The sequence below is a fragment of the Dromiciops gliroides genome, chromosome 4 (assembly GCF_019393635.1).
Source record: "Dromiciops gliroides isolate mDroGli1 chromosome 4, mDroGli1.pri, whole genome shotgun sequence".
Taxonomy (NCBI): Eukaryota; Metazoa; Chordata; class Mammalia; order Microbiotheria; family Microbiotheriidae; genus Dromiciops; species Dromiciops gliroides.
This window is the reverse complement of record NC_057864.1, coordinates 137,889,953-137,908,805: the sequence shown is the minus strand read 5'-3', so window position 1 is coordinate 137,908,805 and position 18,853 is coordinate 137,889,953.

Here is an 18,853-nt window from a genome sequence, read left to right as displayed (position 1 = left end):
TCTGTCCTTTACAATCAGTATTATTAGATATTTTTGTTTAACTTTGTGTGTGTGTGTGTGTGTACATGTGTGTGTGTGTAAAGGTACTGTTGAGAGGGAGGATAGAGTTATTGAAGTAATTAATTTGTCAAAATGAAATATATAAATACAAAAGATGGATTCAAAATAATGGAGTATATTCCTTGAATGTGTCATGAAGTCCTTTCTTCATTTAATTCATCATCAAAGCTGTGTTCCTTCACGAATGCAATGTATGAATTTGTTTTTCCCTCCTTTATTTATACTAATTTCTCAGTTCTCGATTGACAAAAAGCTTTTCTATGTAAGAACTTAAAGATAACCTTCATTATTGCCTCTTAAGAATATATCTTGGGAAATGTTCAGATAAATAGATTCTACTAACTTTCTCACTTAGGAAAACTGAAGAAATGTTCCCAGAATTCTGGGTTCTATAACTCTGAGAAAAGCATTAAGCATTTAAAAGAGGATTTTTTTTAATTTAATTTTTTTTTAATTAAGTGAGGCAATTGGGGTTAAGTGACTTGTCCAGGGTCACACAGCTAGTAAGTATCAATTGTCTGAGGCCGGATTTGAACTCAGGTACTCCTGACTCCAGGGCCGGTGCTCTATTCACTGCGCCACCTAGCTGCCCCTAAAAGAGGATTTTAAAAATGGAGAAAACAATTCTTTCCTTGCATCCTTTATTATGCAAGTAGTTTCTTGAAAGTGGCAGGTTCCTTCAGATTCCTACCTGACAACTAGAAAGGAGACTCAAGAAAAATGTGCTTTCTTTATATGAGAGATTTTGTTCTTCCTGTTTATTCTTCTTAGTCATGACTTGCATCTCTTTGACCTTCTACCTGACCCCTTTGTATCTCTACTCCACTATTACGCCCCACAGACATGAATATTAGAAATTTATGCTATTATTTTAAAGCCAAAGTGGTAAAAATACTAATACTAATTTAATAAGTTAATACCAAGTATGATTCTCATGTTCATATATCTCCTCTTGCCATTAGGTGATTCCACAAAGACCATATTATAGGTACAGCCAGTGCCACAGAAGCAGTTATATATGACTTAGGTGGAGAAATGGATAAATCACATCATAGTGGGCTTTTTCAGTCTTCTAGTGGAGATGTAATATTGAGGCATCCACAATGTTATTGTGAAACAAAAGTTGGTGCTAAGGATATGAAGGCAAAAAGAAATTAAAGCTTTGTAAGGAGTTTAAATTCTATTAGAGAAGACAGCAGGCAGATTTCTAAACACATACAGTATAAATTCAAAATAAATATGAATAAATATCCTGAGTATACCTGTACCAATATACTATCAAGTTCACATGGACTTGTATGCTTGGGGAATTTCGGCTTAATGATTTTAAGTTAAGGAAATCATAGGATCATAATAGATTTAGAACTGGAAGTTATTTCAGAGGCAATCAAATCCAACTTTTTCACTTTACAGTCAAGGAAATTGAGACTATCGTAGAAGATATTAAAGTTTTCATCAGTGAGAGGTAGGACCAGGAAAAAAAAAAGATGAAAGATGAACTACTTACATAGCGAGCTTGAGAAATTATAAATTGAAAGATTATTTGTTCTTCTAATAGAGAAAAAATGTCAAGAAATCTAGAGGTAGCTTTGCAAGTCATGTGCTTAATTTCCTATGGAAGGAAGATGCCTGGGAAGACAGAAAGAAGAACTGCACAGGATAGGCATGCATGGACTACAATCTTGTAACGTTTGGAATGATGCCACCTGCTGGAGACTTACTGTAGGAAAACTCCCCATCAAGTGAAGTTCTTTGAGGGCAAGACCAGGAGTCTTTTCTTTGGCATCAGGAAGTAACATCTGCTTGTGGGAGGAAGAAGGGGAGAGCCTGGCGCTCTGACTAAGGTTCTTTTTTCCTGAGGACGCTGGTGGAGAAGGGAGCTAGAAATGCGCTTTCCCTTTAATAGATAGGAAGCTAGAAATATGTTCTCCCTTTAATAGATAGATGAATCTAGGCCTTTCTCTCTTTACCAAATTCTTATTCTCCTTAATAAATGCTTAAAAGTCTAACTCTTGCTAAAGCTTATAATTTATTGGTGACCACTCATTAGATATTTTAGACAGAATACCTAGAATTTTAGCCCTTAACAATCTGCATGGTTAGGAGTACCCACGTGGATTAGATTACAAATCAATCAAAGTATCCAAGTATCAAGGCTTCACAATGTTTTGTAAGGATTATAAAGATCATGATCCTCTCTGTTTTAAACGCACTAAAAGGTGTCACTTTCTATATTGGGCTGTTAGTTAGTCAGGCAGATCTGGCTACCTACCTATCTACCTATCTGACTGACTACCTAGCAATCCTATATAGAGAGTGACACCTTTTAGTGTTTTTAGAACAGATAGGATCATGATCTTTACAATCATTAAAAACATTTTGAAACATATATATATATATATGTATATAGATATATATATAGATATATATGTATATAGATATATAATATATACATTTTAAAAATCTTTATATATAATATATGTATACATATATGTGCATATGAGTATATATATACACACACATTTATATATAGAGAAAAATGAGACAGACACACAGAGAGAGATGATAGGTTGATAGGCAGATAGATGATAGATAGAATTTAAACACAGCAACAGAATATTAAGGACTAGGGAGAAAAAGTAAGCCAAATAAAGTCTTTGGATGTGAAGATAGACAACTTCAAGGAAGAAAAAAAAAAGATAATTAAAATAACTAAATAGAATTCTAAAATCCAGAGAATAAATATATGAAACAATAGAATATTGGTTGCAAAGGAAATGCATATTGTAGAGAGTAAAGACCACAGAAAACTCAGCACAATGAGAAGGGAAAACATGTCTAAGAGAGATGGAATAAAGCCAGTGAAAAAAAGACACATAGAAGAAAAAAATAACTGGAACTGAATAATTGGAAAAGAACAGGAAAACCAATAAGAAGTCTGAGGCTCAGTGAGAGCCAGCACACCACAAAGATTAAGAAAAAATATTTTTTTTGCAACTTTTTGTGCTATTAACACAATGACTTGCCTTTTAAAATGGGAATGGGGGAAGGGGGACCTTCTTTTTTCATATTAGATTGGCAGAGGTCTTAGTTTCTCAGGATTCATCTAGGGCTCCATTGACCAATGACATTCTGGCAAGAAATCTTGGGCCATTTGGGAGTTCATCCTTAGACACTGTCTCTACTTGATGTCTGACTATCCAGAGGTCAGAGTTCCATAGATGCGTTAATTTACTTTGATAATTTGGATGTTACTGAAGTTGTGTGAATTGATTCAGATTAACCAAGTCTGACTGCATGTTTGTATTTCACATATTTGTCAAAGTTTTCAGTAGTCCTTGACTGCCAGGAAGAAATACCAGAGCACTCTCACTGGCTTGGCTCTTCTTTAGTTTCTCCTCCTTCATAGACATAAAGCTGGAAGAAGGCCAGGCATGTCAGATATTTGCATCCTTTTCCCCTCAATCCTTGTTTCTCCAACCATCTGATGAAGGGGATTCACTAGCCTGACTCAGTCTCTTTCTTGTTGTCATAATAAAGAGATGGATACTGTCCCAAATGAATGTACCATGTTGCAACATGTCCTTCTTTCCATGATATATGTAGGTCTTTGTCTAAGATGAGTATTCAATACTAGGCACCCAGCCTCTCAGCCTTTGTGACTGACTAATAATTCGATCACCACCGTCTTCTTTACATTTCTATGATTTCTTGTGCTTTTCAATGCGTTTTTACATCCAGTTTCTCACTTCATCCTCCTGGCAACATTGTGAGGTACGTGAGGCAGTCATTATTATTGTTCCAATTTTATAAAAGAATCATGGAAAACTTACCCCCATCACATATCACTTTTTTGTTGTTGTTCATTAGACTGGAGTCTTCTTACTTCTCCACAATAAAAATGTTTTTACATCTCCTAAAAATTTGTTGCCATTTCAATATATAATGAACTTTTCTATTTTGCTTTTCTTGATTTCCTAGGAGTCATAGGGGTCAGTGAGAGCTGGGAAGGAACATAGAAATAATTTCATCCAACACTCTTAGTTTACAAATTAGAATAATGAAGCACACTGAGGGGAAGTGATTTACCCAAAGTCCCTAAGATAGTAAGTAGATCTGGGATTTGAAGGTAATACAAGTGCAATTAGAAGAGATATGATTTGAATCCAGCTCTTCTGATATGACAATGTTCCAGGAAAGAATACTGGCATTGTAAAAAGACTATTGGGGGCAGCTAGGTGGTGCAGTGGATAAAGCACTGGCCCTGGATTCAGGAGGACCTGAATTAAAATCCAGCCTTAGACATTTGACACACTTAAAAAAAAAAAGACTATTGGATCTTGAGTCAAGAAAACTGAATATGAATTCTGCCTCAGATACAAACTGTGTGACCCCGGTCAAGTCACTTAAACTTTGAACTACTTATTTCTTAGAATTGTGAAGAATAGTCTGTATCAGTGTATGTTATTATGACAAATTCATGTTATCCCTAAGTGCCTTAGGCTGACTTCCCTAACTTTAGTTTGATGGATGAGCTGGTCCAAGAGACTGACCACAGGAAAAACTATGGGAAGGACATAGGGTTCTCAGTGGTCATTGTGCTTCCTTGACATAGTTGAAAAATAAATAGCTTACATTTACATAACACTTTCCAGTTTCTAAATCCTTTTCTCAGAACAATCTTGAGAAATAAGTAGTAAAAATATTTTTATTTTCATCCTATAGATAAAAAACTGAGAAATTAATTTCTTGCCTTTGATTCCCTAACAAATATATTTGAGTTGGTACATGAGCCCAGGTCTCCTAAATCCAAATCCAGCACCATATCTACTATACCATGCTTCCCCTTGCCTTCCTGATGATGCAGACATTATCTTTAAAGCATTTGATAGAAGTGATTAAGAAGAAAGCTAGAGAATGTATTAGAAGCAGTGATATTAAGGTTGGTGGAGGAGATGAAGAAGAATGTGGGAGCATCATATACTTTTCAAATTAGACATGTAAGTCATTCCCTAAATAACGTTGAATTTATAATTATCAAGAAGAATTGGCTGAGCCCTGAAATTTCTACAGGGGAGATATTAAAGCAATAAAGGTCAATTTTCCTGTTCTTGAAGATTTTTCAAGTCAAATCAAGTCAACAAGACTTTTTTATGAGCTTAGCTTGTTCCAGGCACTGTGCTAAATTACGGAGATACCAAGAAAGGCAAAAATGATCTCTATTCTCAAAGGCCTTAAAAACAAATGACACACTCATACATAACTTGAAACCAATTTCAAGACAAGACAATTTCAAGACAATAGCCATAATGGCGAAATAATATTATTCAAAGTAATGCAATATATATCCTCTGACACTTTCTCCCAGAAACAGTCTGCTACATCTCCCTTGTTAGGGTTCTATGGTACTCTGAATAGTTCAGGTGTCTCTATGTTAACTGTGTTCTCTGCCCTCACCATGTTGTTAGGGGGCCAGTGGCTAGTGCCTCAGTTACATTTAACCATTTAAGTTGTTTTTATAATTGCTTTTTATAAATTTTACAAAGAGTTGTTTACTTCAAAGACATAGCTGGAACAAACATCCCTTATCCTGACACTTTAGGGGGGCGTACTTTCCCCTATACCACCTTAGTTTCTAGGGAGAATAAGCTCCACTTAGCTTAATTCCAACATAGCCTCTGTCCCATCATTTTCAAGTTTTGAAATGGCAAAACTTCTTGATAAATTTGCATCTCAGCTCCCTCTGCCCTGGTTTTGAATATCACTCCCAAAGCTTTCCCCTTGCTCCTCAGGTTATCTATGCTGTAGTGGTCTGTGGACCATGGACTGGGTAATGACAAGATATAGAAGCAACTTCTAGACCTTTCGAACTCATAAGGTCCAGGAAGCTCCAGTATCCTGATTGAGAAGAAGAAAAGAACAACTGCAAAGCAGGAGGACATAGGCCCTTTCGTTGAGGTCTTTCCCCTTATACTGTGGACTTTCACTGAATACCATGAATGAAAAAGTCACCATAATTCACCAAGGGGGAATGAGACAAAAGAGGAATGGGTCAAAGCTGATAAGATTTTTTTGAACCTCTGTAGGCAATCAAAAAACAATCAACACATGGGTAGCTAACTGGAACCAGATTCAAAATGGACATACAAGCTCTCATCTCTCTAAAGTTACTTCCATTCCTCATCATGATTTTCTATGAAGCAAATTTCCCAGGTTCTCCACAAGAAGAAATTGCATTAAACAAGCAAGTTGATGGGATCTATACATGACTCAGACCCTAGTTACACTAACTCCATGAGTGCTGAAGAGATAGAGCATAAAGCAGAGAAAGGTTTCTGGAGTAGATAAATTGTGAACCAAACCATGAAGATTATAGGTAATAGAATGTACAAGGAGGTGGAAGTCAGCAAATCAGATGACAGAAAGGGATCCAGATGACCACTGGATTTTTGGAACAAAGAAGTCATAGTGAGTGTGTGGACAAAAGAAATAGGAACATAGATTGGATTAGCTGCCAACAGACATCCCAATCAAAATGAAAATGAAGTCTTCCTCTCTCTCTCTCTCTCTCTCTCTCTCTCTCTCTCTCTCTCTCTCTCTCTCTCTCTCTCTCTCTCTCTCTCTTTCTCTCTCTCTCTCTTTCTGTCTCTGTCTCTCTGTCTCTGTCTCTCTCTGTATCTGCCTCCGTCTCCTTCCCTTTCTCCCTCCTCCCCCTCACAAACACACACACACATACGCTCACACACAGATGTTAGTTATCAGACAGTAATAGAACATAAACAGGCCTGTCTTACTACTCTGAAAGTTAGCAAGTATCAAGTTATGAGAATTCTGAGAGTTGTAAGTTTAAGAATTTTCATTAAAATGAATGAGGGTTGGGGGGACATTGCCATTGAAACACTGAAATTATCATTCAATCACTGCTAAGTTTATATCTCAAAGACATTCCCAAAAAGAGAAAAAAGATCTATTTGTACAAAAATATTTATAGCAGCTCTTTTTTGTGGTGGCTAAGAATTGGAAATCAAAGGGATGTCCATCAATTGGGAAATGGCTAAACAAACTGTGGTATATGATGGTGATGGAATATTATTATGCTATAAGAAATGACAAGAAGGATGATTTCAGAAAGGCCTTGAAAGACTTGTATGAACTGATTTATAGTAAAGTGAGCAGAACCAAGAGACAGCAATATTGTTTGATGAAGAACTGTGAATGACTTAACTATTCTCAACAATACAATGATCCTGGAGGCAGCTAGGTGGCACAGTGGATAAAGCACCAGCCCTTGATTCAGGAGAACCTGAGTTCAAATTTAGCCTCAAATACTTGACACTTACTAGCTGTGTGACCCTGGGCAAATCACTTAACCCTCATTGCCCCAAACAAGAAAATAAAGAAAAAACAATGATCCAAGATAATCCCAAAGGACTATTGATGAAATGTACTATCTGCCTTGAAAGGAAGAACTGATATTGATGGAACACAGACTGAAGCATGTTATTTTTTCTTTCTTTCATTTGTTTCTTTTATTCATACTTTCTTGTACAAAATTACTAAAATGGTAATGTTTTACATAATTGTACACGTATAACCTATATCTGATTGCTTACTGCCTCAGGGAGTGGGGAGGAGAGGGAGGGAAGGAGGAATAAAAATTGGAACTAAAAACTATTAATAAAAATGTTTATTTAAAAAACAAACAAAAAAGAAATTTTCATTCAAATGTTATTACAGAGTAAATATAAATGCCTAGGAATATAGTTGGAGGCAATATAGAAAAGCATAAAAATATTGAATTAGGGATCAGAGAACCTAAGTTCAAATCCTAGATCTATCATACATTCTTTGTGACTTCAGACAAGGCACTAAACCTTTTTGGGTCTCAGCTTTTTTGCTGTTGTAAGGATCAAATGAAATAATATACATTAAGAGCTTTGTGAACCCTAAAACACTATGTAAGTCATCATCATCATAATTACAGATATCCAGGTTCGGGACTAGATGACTTCTAAAGTCCCCTCTGACTGACTAGAGATTCCATGATTCTATAATCCTAAATGAGTTCCAAGAGATACACTCAACCTAAGAAACAAAAAGACTATTCTACCAGCATTTGGGCATAAATTAGATTTGTGAGGCAGAGTTGTACAGTGTCCTTAGCCTCATTCAAGTCAAGAAGACTGGTGATGGGGGCAGCTAGGTGGTGCAATGGACAGAGCATTGGCCCTGGATTCAGGAGGACCTGAGTTCAAATCTGGCCTCAGACACTTGACACTTACTAGCTGTGTGACCCTGGGCAAGTCACTTAACCCCAATTGCCTCACCAAAAACAAAAACAAAAACAAAAACTGGTGATGGCTCAGTGGATGACCTTGGCCTTTATAAATTAAGGTCTCTCCGGGGCAGCTAGATGGTGCAGTGGATAGAGCACCGGCCCTGGATTCAGGAGTACCTGAGTTCAAATCTGGCCTCAGACACTTAACACTTACTAGCTGTGTGACCCTGGGCAAGTCACTTAACCCCAATTGCCTTACTAAAAAAAAAAAATTAAAAAAAAATAAATAAAGGTCTTTCCAAGGGCTCAGTTTGTTTGAGACAAAGCCCATTCAATGACTATAGGCTAGCAACTGAAACTCTGGAATGGTCTTTAAAGTCTCATATGAGTTGATAAGGGGGAACTAGGTGGCATAGTGGATAAAGTGCCAGGCCTGGTTTCAGAAAGACAAGTTCAAATCTGGCCCCAGACACTTACTATCTGTGTGACCCTGGGAAAGTCACTTAACCTTGTTTGCCTCAGTTTCTTCATTTGTAAAATGAGCTAGAGAAGGAAATGGCAAACCACTCAAGTATTTTTGCCAAGAAAACCCTGAGTCAGCCATGGCTAAAAATGACTTGAAAAACAAGATGAATTGATGATCCTTAATTATGATCTGAATTGGTGAGGCAATTTTGAGGAAGGAGAACCTCCTAAGTTCAGCAATGTGGGAATAGGTACTATTTTTCCTTGAAAATTCAATTTGGAATTTTGTATTTCATGTACCCACACATTATGTGACATTTCATTGGCAACAATCCATGACTCTGGAATCACTGAAAAAAAAATGTGCCTTTCCTGTCATTTGAAAGTGACTTGAGTAAACTGCATAAAAGGCCAAGAGAATTTTTTTCTTTTAAAGACAATATTTCCATTCCATTTCTTTCCAGACAGGCTCTTACTGAAAACATTGATCATGCTGCCACTAAACTTAGGTTTTTTTAGACTTTCAGATTTTAAATAAACAACTATCTGTCTCCTTTCCATCACTCCTTTTACCCTTTTCACTAAGAAAAATTAAATGTCACATTCTTTTGCAGTAAACCAGCAGCAACAAAACTCAGAAATGTTACTAATATCTTTAATAGAAATTATCAAAGCCAAAATAATAATAATATGTCCCCCATAATCAATAACATGCTTTCTATTTTTAAACTACATGCTCAGCCTGACCCCAGATTTTAAAAGAAAAATTATACATGTTATTAGAATTTCCATTTATGATAAATACAACCATGCCTTTTGCATTAATCGCCCCTCCTTTCCATTGCTTTTATCACTACCCTAGTTCATACCTAATCAATTTACATCTACATTTCTGTAATTAGCTCCTAGTATCTCTTTCTGCCTCCAGTTTCCCCATATCCCTCTCCTGTTCATCCTGAAAACCTCACTTGGTAATTTCTTCTAAGTTATAAATGATGTTGTGTAGGATATACCATGATTCCCTTCCATCATTTACTTCACCTTACCAATCCATCTTTATTTTTAGCTTATCATCATCTACTTTCAGGTTCATTAAGGTCATTCTCATATTTCCTCCTACTTTCCTCAGTCTTTTAGTTTATGCTTCTTCTATGATTCACTCCTGCCCTTCTCCCTACATAGAATGTCTTCATAATTCTCACCATTGATTCTACCCAGTGACACTTTTTTTTGATGATGCCAGTCCAAGTTTATGTCTCCCCCATCTATTCTTCTTTTAATTCATAGGAACATTGATACTCATACTGGAAGCAACTTTTGAGATCATGTAGTCTGAGTCTTAACTGAAAAATGAATCAATGACATCACAAATAAGTGGTGATCAGGGATCCATTTGAAGATCTCTGGTGTTAAAGATCTGACAAGATTCCAAAGGCAGCTAATTCCTTTAAAAAATTGGATAGATTTAATTTTTAAGTAGTTGTTATTTGGAGTATCTGGGTAGCACAGTGATTAGAGCATTGCCTCAGGAGGACCTGAGTTCAACTCTCACCTCAGACAATTACTAGCCATGTAACCCTGGGTAAGATACAATGGAATCAATCATTTTCCTGCCTTTGAACATTAAGCTTTGATTAACACAACCTAAATTAACATTAGTTTTTTTTTTCTCCCACTTTTGCTGTCACATCATATTTTCAGCTCATGTAGAGGGCCTTCGGCAAGGTTCTTTACCATGGACCAGTGTTCACTATGACACCATTAATAATTGGAATTTTCCTTGTAATAAGGTACAAAGGAATAAGGGAATCCATTGGTCAAGCTTTACAAGGCAATGGAAGAAACTGCCAAGAGAGGAAATTCCAGAATTGATGGCTCAGAAGTTTTGATTCCATGAGAAATACAGAGAATAAATAAAGATTAGATAATTATAGGAGTTATGAACAGAAAATGGGTGGTCTAGAGTAGACAAAAAGAGATGATGGATAATGAAAAAAGTGGGTGAAATCATTTCTAGAAAAAGTGCACAAAAATGAAATTTTTAAAAATGTTGAACAGGACTAATTAAAGGGAAGAAGCTTCTTGACTTGAAGGTAATCTACTTGATTAATTGAGAGGAAAAGGTGGGGAGAAGAATTATATAGCCATATAAAAGCAGGAAGAAATGGAACTAATGAGCAAAGTACAAAATGATAAAGGGTAATAAATGAAACAAGGGATAGGGAGTCAGTGGGAATAGAGACTTCTTAAAAAGGATTAAGTTTACTTTAATCACAACTTGATAAAAACACAATGTTAGAGACGAATGGGGGAAAGCGAACTTTACTCCCATAACTTTAAATATGAATGGATTCAACAATCCAATAAAATGAAAAATAGCAACAGTTTTAGATAAGAAAACAAAACCCTACAATCTGTTGCTTATGAGAAACACATTTATAAAACAAAGATGTAAAGAAAAATCAAACTGAAGGGATGGAAAAAAATTGACTATGCATCAAGTGGATCCAGGAAAAACAAGAGTTGCAATCATTCTATCTGACAAAGTAAAAACAAACATTCAAAAAGGAGATTAAAAAATGAACCTACATTATACTAAAAGGAACCAAAGGTAATACGTTAACATTAATAATGAGCTCATAAGCTCCAAATAACTTATTACCCAAATTTAAAAAGGAAATATTATCTGAGCTACAAGAAGACATATACAGTAACATAATAAGGATAGGAGACTTAAATATTCATCTTTTAGTTTTGGATAAGTCTAACAGTAAAATTAAAAAAAAGGGAAATTGCTAGAGAAACCAGTTACAAGATTTATCACATCTTCTAAATGGGACTAAAAAGAATATACATATTCTCAAACCATATGGAACTTTTACAAAAATTGACCATGGACTAGAGACTAGCTTCTTAAATTTTGGGTTACTACCCCATATGGGGTAACTGAATGTTGGGGTTGTGAAATATTTGGCAACAGTAAAAGGTTATGTATATCTGTTTTACATACCTATATACCTGGGGTCATGTAAGGGTTGTGAGTACAAAAAGTTTAAGAAGTCCTGGACTAGAATACAGAAATATTGAAAAGAAATGTAAAAAGACAGAAAAAGTTAATATGTCCTTTACAAATTATAATACAATAAAAATAGTAATTGGTTAAGGGAACACAAACAAAAGACTTTAGACCCAAATGGAGAATTAACAGGGAAATCCTAAAGAATGTCAGTCAAATACAAATCATAGAAATAATTAATCATTATGTAAAAATGATAATAATAAAACAACACCCCAAATTTCTGGGGTACCACTAATGTAGTCCTCAGGGGAAAAATCATGAGCCTATAAACATACATAAACATAATAGAAAAAGAGAGTATTAGTGAACTGAATGTGCATTTAAAAATCAGAAAACAACAAATGCCAAATGTAAAATAAATATAAAAAAGAAGATATTAAAAAATTAAAAGGGCAATAATTAAATTGTAAACATGATAGATATGATGATAAATAAAATTATAGACATGATAGATAATGATAAATGATATTGTTAGAAAAAATAAGTAAAACTAAAATCTAGTTCTTTGAAAAAGACTAATAAAATTGATAAACTTTTAGTTAATCTGATTAAAAAGAAAGCAGAGGGGCAGCTACATGGCGCGATGGATAAAGCTCCAGCCCTGGTTTCAGGAGGACCTGAGTTCAAATCTGGTCTCAGACACTTGACACTTACTAGCTGTGCGACTGTGGGCAAGTCATTTAACCATCATTGTCCCCCTTCCCAATAAATAAAAAAATGAAAAGAAAGCAGAAAATTAAATTAATAAAATAGCAAATGAGCAAGCTGAGATCAAAGAAAAACTGGGAGATATAATAAGATAAGAACATATTATACACAGTTATTTACTAATAAAACTAAGAACACAAAAGAAATAGAGGAATTTCTTCAAAAGTAGAAAAAATATGCAAACTATCAAAAGACTAGATAGAATAAAAAATATAACAAAGACAGTTTCAGAAAAACTGAGAAGACTTATATGAACTGATGCAAAGAGAAGTGAGGAGAACCAGGAGAACATTGTACACAGTAACAGAAATATTGCAATGATAAATGACTGAAGACATTAGTTACTCTTATCAATATGATGATCCAAGATAAATTTCAAAGGACTCATGATAACAAATGCTATTCACTTCTAGAAACAGATGTGATAAACTGTGTGTGCAGATTGAAGCATGTTTTTTTTTTCTTGCTTTTCTTTTTGGTATTATGGCTATCATAGAATTATGTTTTGCATGAATTCACATGTATAATCCATATTATATTGTTTTCCTTCTCAATGAATGAGGGAGGGACTTGAGCGAGGGTTAAAATTTGGAACTCAAAATTTAAAAAAAAATAAGGTTAAAGAAAGCTCCTAGGGAAGAAAAGAAAATATACAATTTTGAATGTTGTCAATGTGTGGATTTATTTTACTTGATTATGTTTGTTACAAGGTTTGCCCTACTATCACTTAGGGTTGGGGTGGGGAGGATTTGGGAGTACTGGCAACAATGAGGCCCAAAAAGATGAAAATAAAGAAAGGGGAGTACTTATAGCCTTTCTTAAGCACAGAAAAGAGCAGGAGGAAGTTTAGAAAGAGAGACAAACAAAACAATTTTGAAAATAATATGTTGACTTTTTTACATTCTTTTAAAAATGAAACCTGGATGTAATAGAGATTTGTGGTTTCTTGTACAACCCTGCTTTTCTGTTCTTCTGTGTATATGGAAATGTTCATGTTTTTTGATGATTGTCAAGTTCAGAATTACAAAATTGTTTTTCAACAACAATAACTGAAAAAGACAGATAGAAATCTAAAATAATCCAATCTCAGTAAAGGACTTAGATCTAAATGTAAAGGAACTACCAAAGAAGAAAACTACTGGTTCTGATGGATTCATAGGAGAATTTTATCAAATTTAAAAATAATAATTAGCATCCATTATTCACAAATTATCCTCACAAACTGAGGAGAATCTTTAGCATAACTTTCAATTTTCTAATGGGAAATCATCATTTGTGTCAATATCTGAGCTCAAGATAACTGTCTTTTGGGAGTAACATTCTCTCATGTCTTTCCTCTCCAGGCAAGGATTATACTTCTCTTTTCTACCCCTCCCTGATCCTCAATTTTTAATTACTAGTATGTGCTGGCTCTGCCTTAGGTGGTGCATGACAATCCTATGTTCTTATCTAATTTTAAAAATTAAATTGTGCATATTTACCATAATTTCTATTGATTATTTTAATGAAATTTTGTTTTAGTTTGCTGGGGTTTTTTGTATTCTGATTATTATGTAAACTATTAGCTATTACTCCCAGTTTCATGTGTGCTGCATATTTGTACTCCACAATTAATGTCCTGTTAAATCCCTTACTATTCTCTCATGGTCCTAATGCACCATCTAGCTTGTTGATATACACATATTATACATACACATGAATGGATGGACATACAATAAAATCATAGCAATTTAGAGTTAGAAGGGGCCTGAGAAGTTATCTTGTATAACTTCTTGACTGATTCATGAGCCCCATCTACATACAGCACACACTCATACACACACATGCTCATGCATATATATGCATACACACATACACACACAAAACCATGGGATTTGGAATCAGGATTATTTGGTTTGAAGAACTTTTTCTAACATACCAAATGGATGACCATGCTATAGTGACTTAAGATTCCTATACACCAGACATTTTTCTCCCATAATTTACAAGTTACAGATGAGTCACTGAACTTGGAAGGAAGCAACCACCTGGAGGATGAGGCATCTACCCTGAAAGAACCTCACATAGATCAAGTCATACACCTGGACCAAAAATTAAAATAAAATAAAATACATATATCTCTATGTTCTCCCTTCTTTTTCATTCTTCAGAATTAAGATAATCAGAGACCTGAATGAATGAGTGAATGAATGAATGAATGAAATGTTCTTTTCATTAATTGTGTTACATGCCTATGCTTCACCTAACTTAGGTTTGTGTAGCATCCCCACTGAGCTACTATGAAGAATTGAATTATTTTTCTTCAGGAGGTGGCTCCTTCGTGGACTGAATTCAGATAGATAGATACAGCATTTATTTTGCCCAATAGATTTAGTTCTCATAGATACAGGTGGTCTGGAAGTCTCATTACCTAAGTAGATCTCCAGGCTTGTTGCCACCATTATTTTTGCCCCTCTATTCCCCCTTCTTCATCCCTTACTCATCATCTCCTTACTTTGTCAAGATGCTGAGCAGCAAAGCAAATGCAGCCAACAGGGATGTTCCCTACTCTACTCTGTTCAGAACCCAAACCCATTTTTCTTCTGCACAGAGACTTCACCAGCAGCAACTTTTTGATAATGCACTATAGTGATCTTAAAGCTTTGGAAAAAAATAAAAATCATCCCTTCCTTACAAAAAAAAAATACTTGGGAGCCAAGCTTATGTGAAACTTCATCTATTGCAGAGTCAAAAGAGGTGACTTCAAAGCCCTCCACAAAGCCAATCTGAATAATTTTGATAAAGGTGACTCATTGCCTAGACTGACCCTAGACTGACCTAGACTGGATCAGAGGGATGGATTCTAGGATCCGTCCAAGGACGGGATTGCACAACCTTCTGCTTGGCTGTTGTCAAAGAAACAGTTCTGGGTTATATTCAGAAAGACTCCAGCCAATCAAGATAACAACAGATCCTGTTGAACATTTCAGGGTGTTTTTCCAGGTGCTTCACTAATCTATCTTCAGTCTATTGATCATCTCATCCACCAGGATTATTAATTCATATCCTTTCTTTTGTATTTCCATTTTATTTTTTTAAAAAGCTATTAGAAGGCCAAACAGATGTCTTTTCTAAGGTCATTAACATGTAATAATCTTTAACCCTCAGATGTTGTCAGTAGATTCTACTCTCCAATATTTTGCATGTATTTGGCATCAAATTATTGTCAAAATTCTGTAGAATAAAAGCTTCCCTATTAATATCCCTAGCACCTAGAACAGTATCTGGCACATAGTAGGCACTAAATAAATCAATCAAGCAACCAACAAATAATCTATTAATCTAGGTTGCATGGTAGATAGAGTGCTAGGCCTGGAGTCCAGAAGACTTGAGTTTGGGACTGACCCCAGATACTTACCAGCTGTGTGACAACGGGCAAGTAACTTAAGCTCTGTTTGCCTCAGTTTCCTCAATGGTAAATGGAGACAGTAATTGCAACTACCTCTCAGGGATGTTATAAGGATCAAAAAGGATTAATATTTGTAAAATACTTAGCCCAGTTCCTGGCACATAGTAGTAGGCCCTTAATAAATGCCTGCTTTTTTCATTCCTTCATTCCTTTCCCACTGTGTATTCTTCATTAAGCATTATGCTATTTTGAGGATCAAAGTACAATTGAATTGAAATGAAACAAAGAGAAACAGCTCAATTGTCAACTCAGTCATTTAGTTTTGTTGTTTTCATACCTTTTCCATGGCTGTACCTCTTTCCTTTCCCAATTTGTTCATCTCCCTTTCTCCATCCCTGAACCAGCTCAGAAACCTCTGTTACCTCATGAAGAGAAGTACTTTTCTTTCAATGATCCCCTGTCTCAATGTGTGGTACCCTTTACTCCCTATTTGCCCTACAAAATATCACTTAACTCGAGTTTACTGTTAGTATGCTATGTGTTTACTGAATCTATTTAAGAACCTGTCTTCAGTTTTTACAGTTGTCTCTGCATCTGTACATTCTCAGAATATAGATTTTTCAGCTTTCTTAGACTATAAAGGACTTAGGGGACAGGTTTTCTGTTTAGCTTCTTTTAAACAAGCACAGCCTTAGAAACAGTTGGGGCCTAAATGATTATTTGTCCATTCACTCTGCTTAGGATGGTGTTATGGACTAGTTGTCCAAAACCCAGAACAAGTGGTTTACAGTTTCTTTGACCAGTTGCATGTCCTCTCAAAGTAGTCTAAAGGTTGGCTCCCAGCATGGGGATAAGAATACTCCAATGCAAAATACCCATTGAGTTCAAATCCCAACCCTGACACTTGTTACTTCTGTTATTTGGCTCATGCTCTCTAAACTCTCTGGACCCCAGGCTCTCATTTGGGAGGGGGGGCAACAAGGGTAAAAGAACTTGCCCAGGGTCTCATAGCTAATAAGTGTCAAGTGTCTGAGGCCAGATTTGAACTCAGGTCCTCCTGAATCCAGGGCCAGTGCTTTATCCACTGCTCCATCTAGCTGCTCTGCCAGGTTCTCACTTTTAAAATTAAGTGTTTATATTAGATGACCTCTAAGATTCCTTCCAGGTCTATATTCATGTTCCTCTGAAAATAACCAGCAAATAAATTGCATTACTGCATGTTCCTCTATTGCTTCATGAAATAAAGGTACCCTCACCCCTCCTACTCCTTTTACAAATCCTACCCCACTGTGTCTATAGCAGAGCTCCTCTGTGCTGGGAGGGCAATAGGAGTTGTAGTGCTGTTGGAAGGCCCACAAACCTGGAACCCTAGCATCCTAGTGGCCCCCTTTTGTTTTCATGGTTCAACATGCCGAAAGAAAGTATTTTCTCAACAATCTGGCATCTGTCCCCATTTTCTTCTCAGAAGCGAGGCAGAGGAGAGTTTGAGTCTCAGTTTGGGGCTGGCGTTGCATCCATTCCAAACTCAGCGGGCAGACTCCCAGCACATCTATTTCAAAGGAACGGCTGTCAGAGGCAAGGCTGCCGCTGGGTAGGAGACCAAAACACAAAAGGAAGCCACATATTTCAAGATCTGACGCAGTCAGAATGCTGTCTCCTCTGTGACAGATGACAAGATTCCACAGCCTGCTAAACAATGCTTAGCAATGTGTCTCTTACACCCTACTGCTCAGAGATGGGCACTTTGCACATTGTGGGCGGACTTCTGCTTTCTGCCCTCTGCAGATGCCCTGATTCGTGATTAATGGAAGAGGCAGAGGGATTTGGGAGGTGTGTTGTTATAGGGAAATGGCATTTTTACTGAGGTCTCCAGGCAAGCTGCCTAAACACATTCAATTCAACAAGTTTTCATTGAGCACCTACTCTATGGCCGGGATGACACCAGAATTATAGAATCTCAGAGTTGAAAGGGACTTCAGAAGGCATGTAGCCCCTCTTGTATCTATACAAGATTCATTTTACAGCATTCAGCCCTCAATTGAAGATCTCTACTGAGGCAGAACATTCTGATCTTGGATTTCTTTAATGGTTAGAAAATTTTCCTTACCTGAAGCCTAAATCTGGCTCCCAACAATTTCCACCTACTGTTAATAGTTCTGTCCTCTGAGGCCAGGCAGAACACATTTAATTCTCCTTCCACCAGACAACTTGAACATCTATCACGTTCTCCCTGATTTTTGCATTCTGCAGGGTAAACATTCCCAGTTTCTTCAACCAAAGCTCACTGTACTTTGAATCTGCAGTTCTGCCTGGTTTTACCCCACAAGATACTCCTCCCAGGCTGTTAATCACTTCTAATCTCATTTGGGGTAGCTAGGTGGTGCAGTGGATAGAGTGTTGGGACTGGCAGGAAGACTCACCTTCCTGAGTTCAGATCTGGCCTGATACTTACTAGCTGTGTGACCCCGTGGATGCAAGTCACTTAACCCAGTTTGCCTCAGTTTCCTTCTCTGTAAAATGAGCTGATGTATCTTTGCCAAGAAAATCACTAATAGGATTGTAAAGAGTTGGACACAGCTGAAATGACTAAACACCAAACAACAAAATCTCATCACCATTTTGTTGATTCAAGCCTTGGATTCTACCTCCCTTAGCCTCCTCTTTTTTTTTGAGGGCCAGAGAGTAGAGCACTAACATTCTCCCAGAGCCTTCCTATTTGGAGCACAGAACTTGGACTTCTAGCTCATTTACCTTTGATTCTGCAGCTCCACCTGGTTTCAACTCCATGAAACAAGATGCCATAATACTTGATACCCCCAGGTGTCTACCTCCCCTTTCCAGTTTATTTATTTATTTATTGGGTGTGTGTTCCCCC